Below are 12,674 nucleotides of genomic sequence, written 5' to 3'. Positions count from 1 at the left end.
GGTAAACGAGGTTAAAAATACTTAAGACGAAGGCATTTGATGATGGTTATCACCGAATGTAAAAAGTCACTTAGAATTGGCACTGCTTTTTCCTCTTCCATCCCAATGGATGGAAGATAAAAAAGAATGAATAAATGCGCATATAAGAATGAATAAACACGCATATAAAAATGAATAAATATTATCTATACTACAGAGTTTAATTTAATTCCACTTTTCAATCGTATGCATAGTTACATAATTCCAGCGCTGGCTCGGCAACCATTTTTTAAATAATTAACAGTGGCAACAACCTATTTTATATTTTAAATATATCTATCTAAAAACATAAAAGCCTATTTATTGTTTATATAAAATTATATTAGAGATTTTATGGGTGGTTGACTCGCATATAAACGTGCATACTAGAATAAATAAACACGCATATAAAAATGAATAAATGCGCATATAAGCATATAAACACACATATAAAAATGAATAGACACGCTTATAAAAATGAATAACCATGTAAGTTTAAAAAAAATGTTTGATCCATGGAATAACCTGCCCCAGACAATAATCATAGTAGCCCCACTTAATAAACATTAGAGCGCAATAAATTTAAAATGCGGAAATTTGATCCAAAAACATTTTTTTTTAATGTATAGACCAAGGTACTCCAACAATAACTTAAAAGTTAATAACTACTTTCCAATGCTAAAACAAAATATTTGAAACCACATTTGCATTACTAATAATTGCAAAATATAAAGAATTAATTCTTAACTTTCAATTTAAAAGATCTAGAGACAAATTAACTCCGCCAAAAGTTTATTGGCTGTACTGATGGACACAATAAATCGCAAAATTATCAGTTCTTGTCAATTGCCCTGACGATTGTATACTTTTTTCAGAAAACCTTGGCTTTTTCAAAAAGCCTTGGATAGATATTGTTTATATAGATGGATTACTCACAAACAAATCTATAAGGTAAGAGTTATAAATTTAAACTATAATAAAATAGGAGTTATAAACTTTTAGATGTGTCATATAATGAATTATTGTAAATGTGTCATAAATATTTTAATTTCATTCAATTTATTATTTTCATTATTTTTGTAAGACTAACATTACTCGTTTAATTGTTTGAAGACATTAAAGAGTAAGTTTGAAGACATTAAAGAGTAAGTTTGAAGACATTAAAGAGTAAGTTTGAAGACATTAAAGAGTAAGTTTGAAGACATTAAAGAGTAAGTTTGAAGATATTAAAGAGTAAGTTTGAAGACATTAAAGAGTAAGTTTGAAGACATTAAAGAGTAAGTTTGAAGACATTAAAGAGTAAGTTTGAAGACATTAAAGTAAAGTTTAATTGATAGTTTGAAGACATTAAAGAAAAGTAAAGGTAAAGACTCTAAGCAACTTTCTCGCTTAAAAAACTCTAACAACTTTCTTGCATTGAGAAATCAGGAAAGAATTCAAGAAAAAGGGAAGCAGGTTCTTTGGATTGGTATAGATAATATTAAAGAAGTCTTAAAGGCAACAAGCCTTGATAAACTTTCATGTTATGCTGGTATTAAATTTTTAAATTCCAGTTTCCTTATGACCTTGGGCAACAAAGGCATGAAATACTATTCGGTAAATAAAGAAAAGAAGCAGTTAAAAAATTGTAGTATTAAACAATTAACTCAAGTAGACAAATAAACTACAGAGCTAGAGTTTTTCTCAGACATAAGTGATATTACAGATTCATAAGTGTACTCACACATAAGTGTAGTACAGAGTCAGATATTTCATTTGTTTAGCTCAACCAGGCCTAAGTAATTAATTAGAAGCGTTTATAATTGGTTTTATTAATGATATTGCCATGACATCAGTATGTCATGGCAGTATCATATCATATCAGCTTAACAAACTACGCTACATGGATGGTAATGGTAAACTAAAGTTTAACTCTAACAAATGTTTAACAAAGTAACAGAAGCTTTAATTTTACTTTTTTCTGCTCTACTTTATTTCTTTCTTTTTTTTTTTTATTTTTTTTTATTTTTTTATTTTAGGTGTCCCAAGAAGTCCTTGCGGTCTTATCACAGAGCCCGCGGAAGAGTATATAAAAGGAAGCTCACGCCCCCTTCCTTACCGGTGTTATAAGACTTGTCCAGAGGTGGCGTTGAACTGCGAATCTCTAGCTTCTGAGGCAAGGGCGCTGACTACTGCGCTACGGCTGCTCAAACTTTATTACCTACTTTTTTTATTTAAAGTTGACTCAAGGATTTTGTTATCTTCTTGGACAAACACAATTTGCCAAGGACTATTATCAAACTAAAGGGGAAATAGACTACAGATCTTTTTTCGCAAATATGGAATTTTAATCCATAACCACATAATACTGAAAAAATTCCTGTTTTCTAATGTAGCATTATGCGGCGGTTTGAGAAATAGTCTGTACCAAAATTTTATCTCTGAAATAGGTGGGATTTTATATGTAATTAATAAATAAACAACTGTGTGAAATCTTATTTGCTTTATTTTATTATTTATATAATTTATTTATTTCAGGTATCCTTGAGTTGTTTGCTTTAGGGAAATTGGTGAGCTAATATCTGGTCCCTGGATGATTAAATTTTTTGCTGCGCCAGATTAGGGACTTGACTACATGTCTGGCATCCAAGTGGTTAAAAATGTTAACAACTATCTTGTTAAGAGTATCAAGAACCCACGTTTTCTAATTTAACGAAGATCTGACTTATTTGGTAATAATCTTAAAGATCTAGCCTTTAGTTCTACTGTTGGCTTTAGCCCACAAAGTGATGAAATAAGAGAAGCATTGGGCTGTTGTCTGAATACTGACGTTAGAGTCATTCACAGACAGTACCAGCGACAGTTCAACATAACATTGACTCATCTACTTAAGGAACAGACTATTTTAGCACGGCTTTACAATATTGACTAATCTTGAAGAACTCAAGGGTATGTTTAGTGCTGCAAAGTAGAAAGTTCCTAATGCCACACTTTGTTTTTTATTATCAAAGCTGCGTACATGTAAAAATAAAATAGCTGATTTCCTCTGCGATAAACCTATTAATGTTCAAAACAAGTTGATGTTATGAACGATCTCCACTGCAAGAAGCAAAACGCTTTTTAAACGCAAAACAGTATTACCAAATCATGGTGAAACTATTTAAGCGCATGGAGATCAAATTTCGGAGAGAAAAAAAACAAAAAAATAAGCTTTTAAAGATTATATGTATGTTTGTGTTCTGTCTGAATCTCTAGCGCGGTATAGACGCACGAGTAAATCATTATATGTATGTTTGTGTTTTGTTTGGACCTCTGGCGCTGTGTTGGCGCATCGGTAAGCCATTTTATATGATGATCATTAAATATATATTTTATTTTATTAATCATTATTACTAATCAATCACTAAAAGCCAAGAAATAGGTTTTAAAATAAAAATATATTTTTGTATATTATTGACACTTTTTATCTTTAGTAAAATAGAGAAAAAAGCAAACCTAATCTTGGAAAAGTAAGTTTGTTATTTACTATTTGTAATATATATATAAGCATATACGTAAAGGTATTAATTGAATTTCAAGTTTCAAGATTGAAAAGGAGCGTACCCTTCCATTTTTTGTACTGCTAACTTTTATTAAAAATTTTTTTTATTTGGTTGACCTCCTCCTTTTTTCCCTCCAACCAAAAAAATGCCCCCCACCTGTTAACTTATCTATGTCACTTTTGTTGTAATCTAATAAAATATCATTATTTTTTATACCATCTTTCACTTATTTTCATAACGATAAAAATATTTATAATAATGAAACATATTTCATAATAAGGTTTTATATAGTTTTATATAGTTTTATACTGCGCCACCACATCTACTTCTAATATTTATTAAATTAACTAGAATATATTAATAAAAACTTTGTGCATACAAAAATTACTATTTAAAAAAAAAATCATTTTCACGGAATAAATACACATTTTACTATGATGAAAATAATCGTCGAGTTTCCCCTCTGGTCCCCTAAATACGCCCGATGACTGGATACCAATGAAAATTTGTAGATCATTCATACACTTATCTTTTGATACCAAGTTATAGGCATATAAAAAAGAATTGACAATTTTTAGGCAGTTTAAGTTACAAAAACTTTAAAATTGGTCGCAAATTTATTAAGAAATCCTTGTAATCAAATTTTGGCACTTTCAATTTTGTAATGTTTTTTTTAAGATCTTATCAATAATATATAATAGATTAATATTTAAAAAATTTCAAATAATTCCACACCTAAATAGTGAATGATTTATAAAACTTTACTTAAATGCAGATTGTTTTTCCAAACGCACGACTTACACGAAACACACGAGCCACATGACTTTTAAATCTGTTTTTTGTTGTAAAAAAAGTGTTTTAACTTGTTTTGCCAATGTTGGTATCACAAAATTCTTTAGAAACAAGAAAGGAAGACAGAGTAATATAAGAAGAAGCTGTTTAAACTTGCAATGATAATAACTAGTTTTTAATTCTTGGTGTTCTTGAAAAATCAATCATTTGTGAAAAAAAAACTAGAACATCTTTATCTAGCTTTTAGACTCATTAGATAAATTTATTATATATCTAAGTTGTTTAAGTTATTAAAAAATAGATAATGAGTTTTATCTATTTTTTTGTCGTGATGGGTTTTTTAACATTTTTTTTTGTCCATTTTCAACACAATAATTATGTTTTTTTAGAACTGTAAAAAACATTGGACAAATCTTTTAACTTACAAGGATAAATAACTTCCAATGGGTTACTTATTTAAGGATGTTAGACGGTGCTTTCAGTGCAAAAATAATGCTTTATATATATTAAATACATAAAAAAAAAATAAGCTGATAACGTGTTGCAAGGAAAAAATTACAGAAAATATAACAGAAAAAATCAAAAGTTTAAGTATTTTTCTATTACTGCTGAGGAAACATCAGACAGTTCAAATTTATTTTAGTTAAAAGGTTTGTTAATTCTTATTTAGGCATAAAGGAAAACTTTTTCAAGTTCAAATATTGTTGAAATTGTTACTGGGTACAGAGCAACCTCTACTACTGCTTCTTCTCTACTAAAGTTAACAATAATTTTTGATTTTATTGTCGCATTGTGAATAACAAGAAATGCCTTTTAAATAGCTCTTCAGCTCTAAAGGCTTTAAAATTGCACAGAAGAAAAATTGCACACAAGATTGCACACAAATTAAATACTACAAAGAAAAGCCTTGAACTTCATTTATTGCAAAAATACCTAATAATCCTTCTGAATCCATTTCAAATTATTTTAAATTGGTTATCACTATTCCTCTGCAAGGCCGAGTACTGAGTTTAAGACAAGGTTCAATGATACAACTATGAAGTGTTATACCTTTAAGTTCATTCTTTCTAATCACTACTCTCTTCAAAAATGATTTCATAAAATTCAGTGTTCTTTTTATGTTATTTGGAAAGACCAAATCATATCCTTTAGTGACTTTTATATGACAGACTTACCAAACTCTTTACAAAAAGCTATTAGGCTTATTTCTTATTGCCAAACCAAAGGCTTTATCAGGTGAGCTTGACCTGTTAAAAGCAAACTGCTTAAACTTCAAACATGACCCCCAATCTAATATTACTAAAACATTATAAGCAAGAAATTTTCCTTAATTTGAAAACATTAAAGTTTACATTAAGTTAATTCTACCGTACCCTTAACCTCAAATAAATGCTAACAAACCTTTACTTCACTACACAAAAGTTATAAGAAATAAAATAGAAAAAAGAATGGTAAGACGAATCTGCAAAGCAAAGTAGTAGAAGGCTAAAAGCTTAGCTTTCACACTCAGTTGTTTTTTAGATAGTTTACAAGTTTTTAACAAGTTTACTGTAAATACTTGTGAGTTGTGTTTTAAATAAAATTTGAATATAATAAAAGTATAATTTTTAAAAAACGTCTTATTGACTAGGGCTTCTCATTTCCCGTAAAAATTTAATTCCCGAGATTCCGGGACAAAACTGTTTCATTTACCGGGATCCCGGTAAATCTTGGGATTTGGTAACAAGCAAGAATTTATTAAATTAGGTGGGAAAAATGTGTAATTTCAAACAAATACACAAAAAATGCGTAATTGATACTATTATTATTAAGAAAAAGATAAAGAAAATAAATAAAAAATAATTTATAGAAACTAAGACTCTAAAATCAAGTAAATATAAACTTCATTAACAATAAATTTTATAAATATTAATTTTTATAACCATTTAAAAAAAAACATAAACCACTATTACCACCACCACAATTTCTTCAACAAATAGCTTATAAGTAATTTTTTAGCCGTACTTTAAAAGACTGATTCGTTTTTATAAATTGATGGATTATTAAGACGTTTTAATACGATTCTATGTTGCACATACTGCAGCGTTTTAACCAAAAAGCAATATTACTTATGCTTTTGCGCAAAACATCTAATATTTACACTAATACACTCTCTGCATCAAGTAGGGATGCGTTGCGTCGGTCAACTCTTTTAACTCTGAGTTTTAATGTTTGCAACGCCATCACTACAGTTTGCACCACTAAATATTCTTCCTCCGAAATATTGTTAATATTGTTTTGTTTAAAATCCATCAATGCTTTTTATATACAGATTTTTAATGCAATAAATTGCTCCAACATTGCAAGAAGACTATTCCACCTTGTTTTTACATCCAGTCATAACTTGAATTCTTTATTCTATTTAGTTTTTACGTATTGTTGTAAAATTTCATTTTTGAGTGGTGATTTACAAAACATTCGTACAATTCTCCAGACCTTTTGAACTCTTTGTTCATTACTAATGTTGTTTAATAATTCATCAATGAGCTCGATGTCTCTTAATTTTAATAGATTGTTGTTTCGGCTTGACTGTAAACCTACTGAAGTTGTAAAATTGATTTCTCCAGTCTTGTTATTTTCACTATTATTTTCATCAGAATTCCGGCTGTTGGATGCATCACGCTCACTGCCCGATGACTTTGAAATCGTTGATTTTTTGTAAAGAACATCTCAAACTGCTAAATGTAGTGCATTTGTATAACAAAGTTGGTGCTCCATCCCGCCTAATCTTCCAAATTTTTCTCAACTTTGTAACACGAGGGGAAAAAAAGTAAATAGTACTCAAATTTCGAGTGATAATATTTTTAATATCTTTAAACATGGTAAAAAAATATTGAACGAAATTACCGGGATTTTTGTGAAAGTTCATTGAAATCCCGTGACAACAGTATGATTTTTCACCATCGGAATTCCGGGAAAACGGGATCCCGTTTAAGAAGCCTTATTTTTAACCCTGTGTTATTTAGCTATTTTGAAAGCCACGCATTTTTGTAAAAAAATTATTTGGCATTGAGCAGTAATTAGAATAAAATATTTAAATTTTTATTGCTGTTGTGTGTGTGTGTTTATATATATATATATACATATATATATATATATATATATATATATATATATATATATATATATATATATATATATATATATATATATATATATACATATATATATATATATATATATATATATATATATATATATATATATATATATATATATATATATATATACATATATATATATATATATATACATATATATATATATATACATATATATATATATATATATATATATATATATAAATTTTTTTTATTTTTGTTTAGTATTTTAGCGAGTTTATAAGTGATGTTTTTTAGAGAATTAAAACATTTTTAAAAAATATACTTAACCCGGCAAAGAGGGGATCAAAATTTAAAAAATGGGGTGTGGGGACATCTTTTGAACTTACCCTAAAAATTTTCTGTACCCGCGCCTGTTTACTATAAACTTCTTAACAAAAGATTTTATAAAGAAATTTTTAGCCAGCTTTTAGACTCGATTTTATTACCAAATTATAAGGAAGCCGTTATGTTGTTCTTTTTTCAATCGTATCTTTTGAGCGTATAGCGTAAATACGAAACTTCTTTCACTGAAACATTTTTTACGATTTTATTATTTTATGGTGTAAAGAAAAATCGCTTTGACTCAAGCTCATATTGTATTAGTATATCATCTTATATCAAAGTTCGGCTTATCAAGACTTTTCTTTAGTTAAACATTCATTAAGTTGAACCTTTATCTTGGTTCCTTGGAGGTGCGAGTTATTGTGAACTAACTGAAGCATTAAAAATAAGTTTAAACTAGTAATGCTTTTATAATTATCTTAAGAAAATAAATTTCAAATTTTATTTTTAATCCTAAAAAATCCTAAAAAATATCCTTAAATATCATCTGGTTTGATGTAAAACAGGTTTGATGAAGTACAACAGTTTAAAAACCAAAATAAAACTAAAGTAAAGATGTAAAAAACCCTCCAATAAATCTTTTCATATTTTTTGAAAACAAATATATCAATATCTTTTGATAATGTATTAAAGAATATCATCAGCAGTGTTGTATACAAAACAGTACAAGGTTTAAAATACATTATTGAAAGTACTAATATATATTTTAGTTTTTTAATAATAGAGAAATAACTAACTAATGAACATATTTTTATTTGGTAAGCCTGTTAAGAGTTCCGCATTAATAGAAATCATTAAGATATATCAAATACCTCAGTAAGATATACTTGAAGCTTTAAAAACTTAATAGGTTTCAATTGCCTGATATTTTTCTTAAACCATTCAAAGAACAATGTATACACTAATGTTTATATATTTTAACTATAACTTGACTGAGTGCAATTATCAGGTAAATTTAAACCTGATTGTTGTATGCAGCCAATATATATTCTACATATAAAAAAGTTTATACAGTATCTATTTATATGCTATCTGTATTTTTTAGTTTCTATATTACATGATGTATTTATACTAACTGACGTCTGATCCTAAAAAACGGTAACAGCTTTTTAAAATATTATCGTTTAAATTTTTTTTTAATAAATGTTTTCTAGAGAAGCTAGATGAGTATTGAGCATAGTGTAGTTGTCATACGAAAATGTTTAACTCATCAAATCAGTGATTTAGTTCACATAGTATGCACATGAGCATTGAATACATAAAATGATTAGTAACCTGCTTTGTAATGTTGCACCTTCTGTTGAATTTCATTTTTTTTTTCTTAATATAATTATTTGAAAAAAACAAATGCTTTGTGCATTAAAAAAAATTTCGCAATAGTATTCAGTTGAACCTTTAATATATCAAATGTAAAAATTGTTAAAATTTAGTAAATTTTTTAGGACTGAATACCGGCTGGGTACATAACCTGCTAAGATTGCATTGGTTTAATCTGCATATGTAAAAAATTAAAGTTTATAAGACCAACATTTGCAGTTAAATAATATGTGTAGTTTTTTTCTCACGTACTCCATTCATTTCTCACGTACTCCATTCATTTGTATTAACTTAAAAAACGATAAAATGATAAAATCCGGGCTCATGAAAAAAGCAGTTAAAAGATAAATTAAAAAGTTAGCCGCAGGTTGTCATTTTTCTCTACTTAAAAGTAAACAATAATTTTACTTTACCAAATGCATCTTCTTAATTTAGCAAATAATCGTCAAATTATATCAAGCGATGATTGCGACTCCTTTTTTTATATAACCAGCGTAGAATAAATTGAAAATTTATAATTAGCGCAACATAGTACTTTACAATAATTTCAACTTTTATAAACAGCATAATATAGTATTATTAAATGTTTTGAACATTTATAAACAACGTGACATAGTACAATATCAATAATCAATCAATAATTTATTTCTGAATTAAGATTTTACATTCAAGGATGTTTACAAATAGTAAATTAATTAATATAAAGTAAACACCTGCTAATATTAATAATATCTAATTCAAATAAATATGATGCTAATTTTTATAAGATATAATAAAAATAATAAACTTTATAACATAAAAATAACGGTGTTAATAATAACTTTATAACATAAAAATAACGGTGTTAATACTACTACTAATAATAACAACAATAATAACAATAATAATAATAACAATATTAATATTAGTAGTAATAGTTAAAAGTAGTTAATAATAGTAATGTAAATATTTACAAAAATAACAATAAGCAATAGTAATGACAACAAAATATATAATAGAAATTAAAATAAAAAATAATGATAACAATAATACTAAAGACAACAAAAATTGATTATAGAAATTATAAACATTAACTATATTTTTTTAATAAAAAGTAGAATAAACTAGTTTTAAAGGTTGAGAATGAATAGAGAGCTTTTAGTTCATAAGGAAGGTTGTTCCAAGTTTTAATGCTTTGATATTTTATAGATTTATGCCCGTATTTATGAGAGCAGTGTTTAGAGACAGACAGGTTTAAATTACTATTGGAACCTAAGTGATAACGAGTGTTGGCACTTTTGGAAAAGAAATCGATGAAAGTTAAAGGTAGGTTATTGCGTTGATGGTTCCAGACAAATTGGCAGTTTGAAAATTGAATATAGTCACATAGTTTTAATACTTTAGAAGTTAGGTAGAGCACATTAGAATTAAATTTAATATTTTGAAAATAAATAATTTTTAAAGCCTTGTTTTGGAGGTGGGATAACCTAATAAAAGCTTGTTGATGGGACTGCCCCTATACTTGGCATGCATATATAAGATGTGAGCCGAAAATAGCATGGTAAATGTTCAAAAGTGTCTCAAGATTAACATAATGGCGAACTTTGGCCAACATACCGTTAGATAGATCTACTTAGTTTCATTGCTAAGTCTTCACAGTGGGATAAAAAGGAAAGATTTGAATCAATTTTTATACCAAGATATTTAATTGAGTTACCAGGTTCAATTTTTTTGCCACTTAATCTAAAGTTCATATGTTTAAAGATTTTTGTTTTATTTGATTTAAAGATAATAAGTTCAGTTTTATTAGAGTTTAGAATAAGTTTGTTGGAGCGAAGCCACTGAACTAGATTGGCAAGATCATGGTTAATGTGTTTGTTAATTTTTTTTAAGGATTTATTAACTAGCATTAGATTAGTATCATCAGCAAATTGGTAAACAATAGCAAACTTAATGGACGTATGAAGATCATTAATATAAAGAAGGAAAAGCAGTGGTCCCAATACTGAACCCTTTGGAACACCATTAGAACATTTTACAAGGGTAGATTTTGAGTTATTAATAGAAACAAATTGTGTTCTATCGTTTAAATATGTAGTAAACCATTTAAGGGGTACGCCTCTGATCCCATAATATTCTAATTTTTTTAACAAAATTGAATGATCTACTGTATCAAACGCTTTCTGTAAATCGACAAATACACCGCATGCAAAATATTTATCATCAATTGCTTTTCTAATCAGTTCAGTCATTTCAATGAGAGCATGAGTTGTGGAGTGACTGGCACGAAATCCATACTGATGGGTGTAAAAACATTTAAATTTTCCCATAAAACTATAGTGTCTAATATGCATTGCCTTCTCAAATAGTTTACCTATATTAGAAAACAAGAAGATGGGTCGATAATTGGTGAAATCTAGTAAAGAGCCTTTTTTAAATATTGGAATAACTTTGGCAACTTTAAAAATATCTGGGAAAATTCCACTTTTAAATGAGTTATTTATAACAGTACAGAGAGGCTTTGAAATAATGTGCGGGACTAGTTTAAGGAGGAATGTAGGTACGCTATTAGGACCAAGACTTTTTTCAGTTTTGAGCGTGTTTTTAATGAGACCAGATATTTCATTTTCAGTTACAGGATTAATAAAAAACGATTTAGCATTTGGAATGTTAAGAAAGTCACTAAACACGCGTTTTGGGGGTATGGCTTTGCTAAGTAGTTTGCTATGTATAGTGCTAAAAAAATTATTAGTTATATTAGATAGGGCAGTGTGATCAGTGATAAGATTTTCGTTTAATTTAAATTTAAAAGATGTATTGTGTGTAGAAAGTCTAATATTAATGATTTCTTTTATTCCCTTCCAGGTGTTTTCAACATTGTTCAGATTATTATTAAAATACGTAATAAAGTATGTTTTTTTGCTAAGTTTTAATAAATTGGAAATTTTGTTTCTATAAAATTTAAATTTTGTAAATAATTCATTTTTCTTATAAATATTTTTTGATTTTATAAACTTTTTATAAAGTTTGTTTTTAACTGAGATAGATTTAAGTATTCCATACGTTATCCAAGGTTTTGATTTTAGCTTAATTTGTTGGTTGGTTAGTATTTTGGACGGAGCATGTTGGTCTAAGATTTCATCAAATATTTTTAAAATAAATATCATGGACTTATTAACATCATCATCTTTTTTAATGGAGAGTTCCCAGTTGATATTAGAAATTTCTTCAATAAATAAACTTTTATTAAATTTTTTGAAGCATCGTCTGTAAGTTTTTACTTTTTTGGGGTGTTTGGGTATGCCAGGAATGCAAATAAATTGTGTCATGTGGTCTGAAATTGAAATTGTAAGGTTACCTGAGTATTGATCAGTTGAATGAAAGTTCGTGAATATGTTATCTATCAGCCTTTTTTGGTGTAGCCGTTATGCGTGATGGTAAAATTATAGAAGGGCTTAGTGAGAAAGAAGTTAAAGAATAAAGATATGTAGAAACAGGGTTAGATTCATTGTGATTTAATAGATCCATATTAAAGTCACCCATTAGAAAGATCTTTTTTTTT

General features: G+C 27.6%; 2 protein-coding genes across 6 annotated transcripts in view; one reads left to right on the top strand and one right to left on the bottom strand.

Annotated features, from left to right (window-relative positions):
* Positions 1-12,674, top strand: part of LOC100197902 (acid-sensing ion channel 1-like) — a 72,736-nt gene that overhangs the window by 28,609 nt on the left and 31,453 nt on the right. Inside the window, exons 1-4 of one of the 4 annotated variants that reach the window (XM_065809795.1) lie at positions 2,115-2,447; positions 2,536-3,331; positions 3,471-3,506; positions 8,862-8,914. The gene's annotated coding sequence lies outside the window, so the exon portion shown is untranslated. Of the gene's footprint in view, positions 1-2,114; positions 2,448-2,535; positions 3,332-3,470; positions 3,507-8,732; positions 8,766-8,861; positions 8,915-12,674 lie in introns of those variants that run through there. The other 3 variants (XM_065809796.1, XM_065809798.1, XM_065809797.1) reach the window with 3 other exon arrangements.
* LOC136087334 (uncharacterized) overlaps positions 1-12,674 on the bottom strand; it is a 42,235-nt gene that overhangs the window by 10,045 nt on the left and 19,516 nt on the right. The window lies entirely within an intron of this gene.

This window comes from Hydra vulgaris, chromosome 11 (genome assembly GCF_038396675.1).
Source record: "Hydra vulgaris chromosome 11, alternate assembly HydraT2T_AEP".
NCBI classification, from domain to species: domain Eukaryota; kingdom Metazoa; phylum Cnidaria; class Hydrozoa; order Anthoathecata; family Hydridae; genus Hydra; species Hydra vulgaris.
Note: the sequence above shows the minus strand (reverse complement) of the source record. Positions and strands in the feature narration are given on the sequence as shown.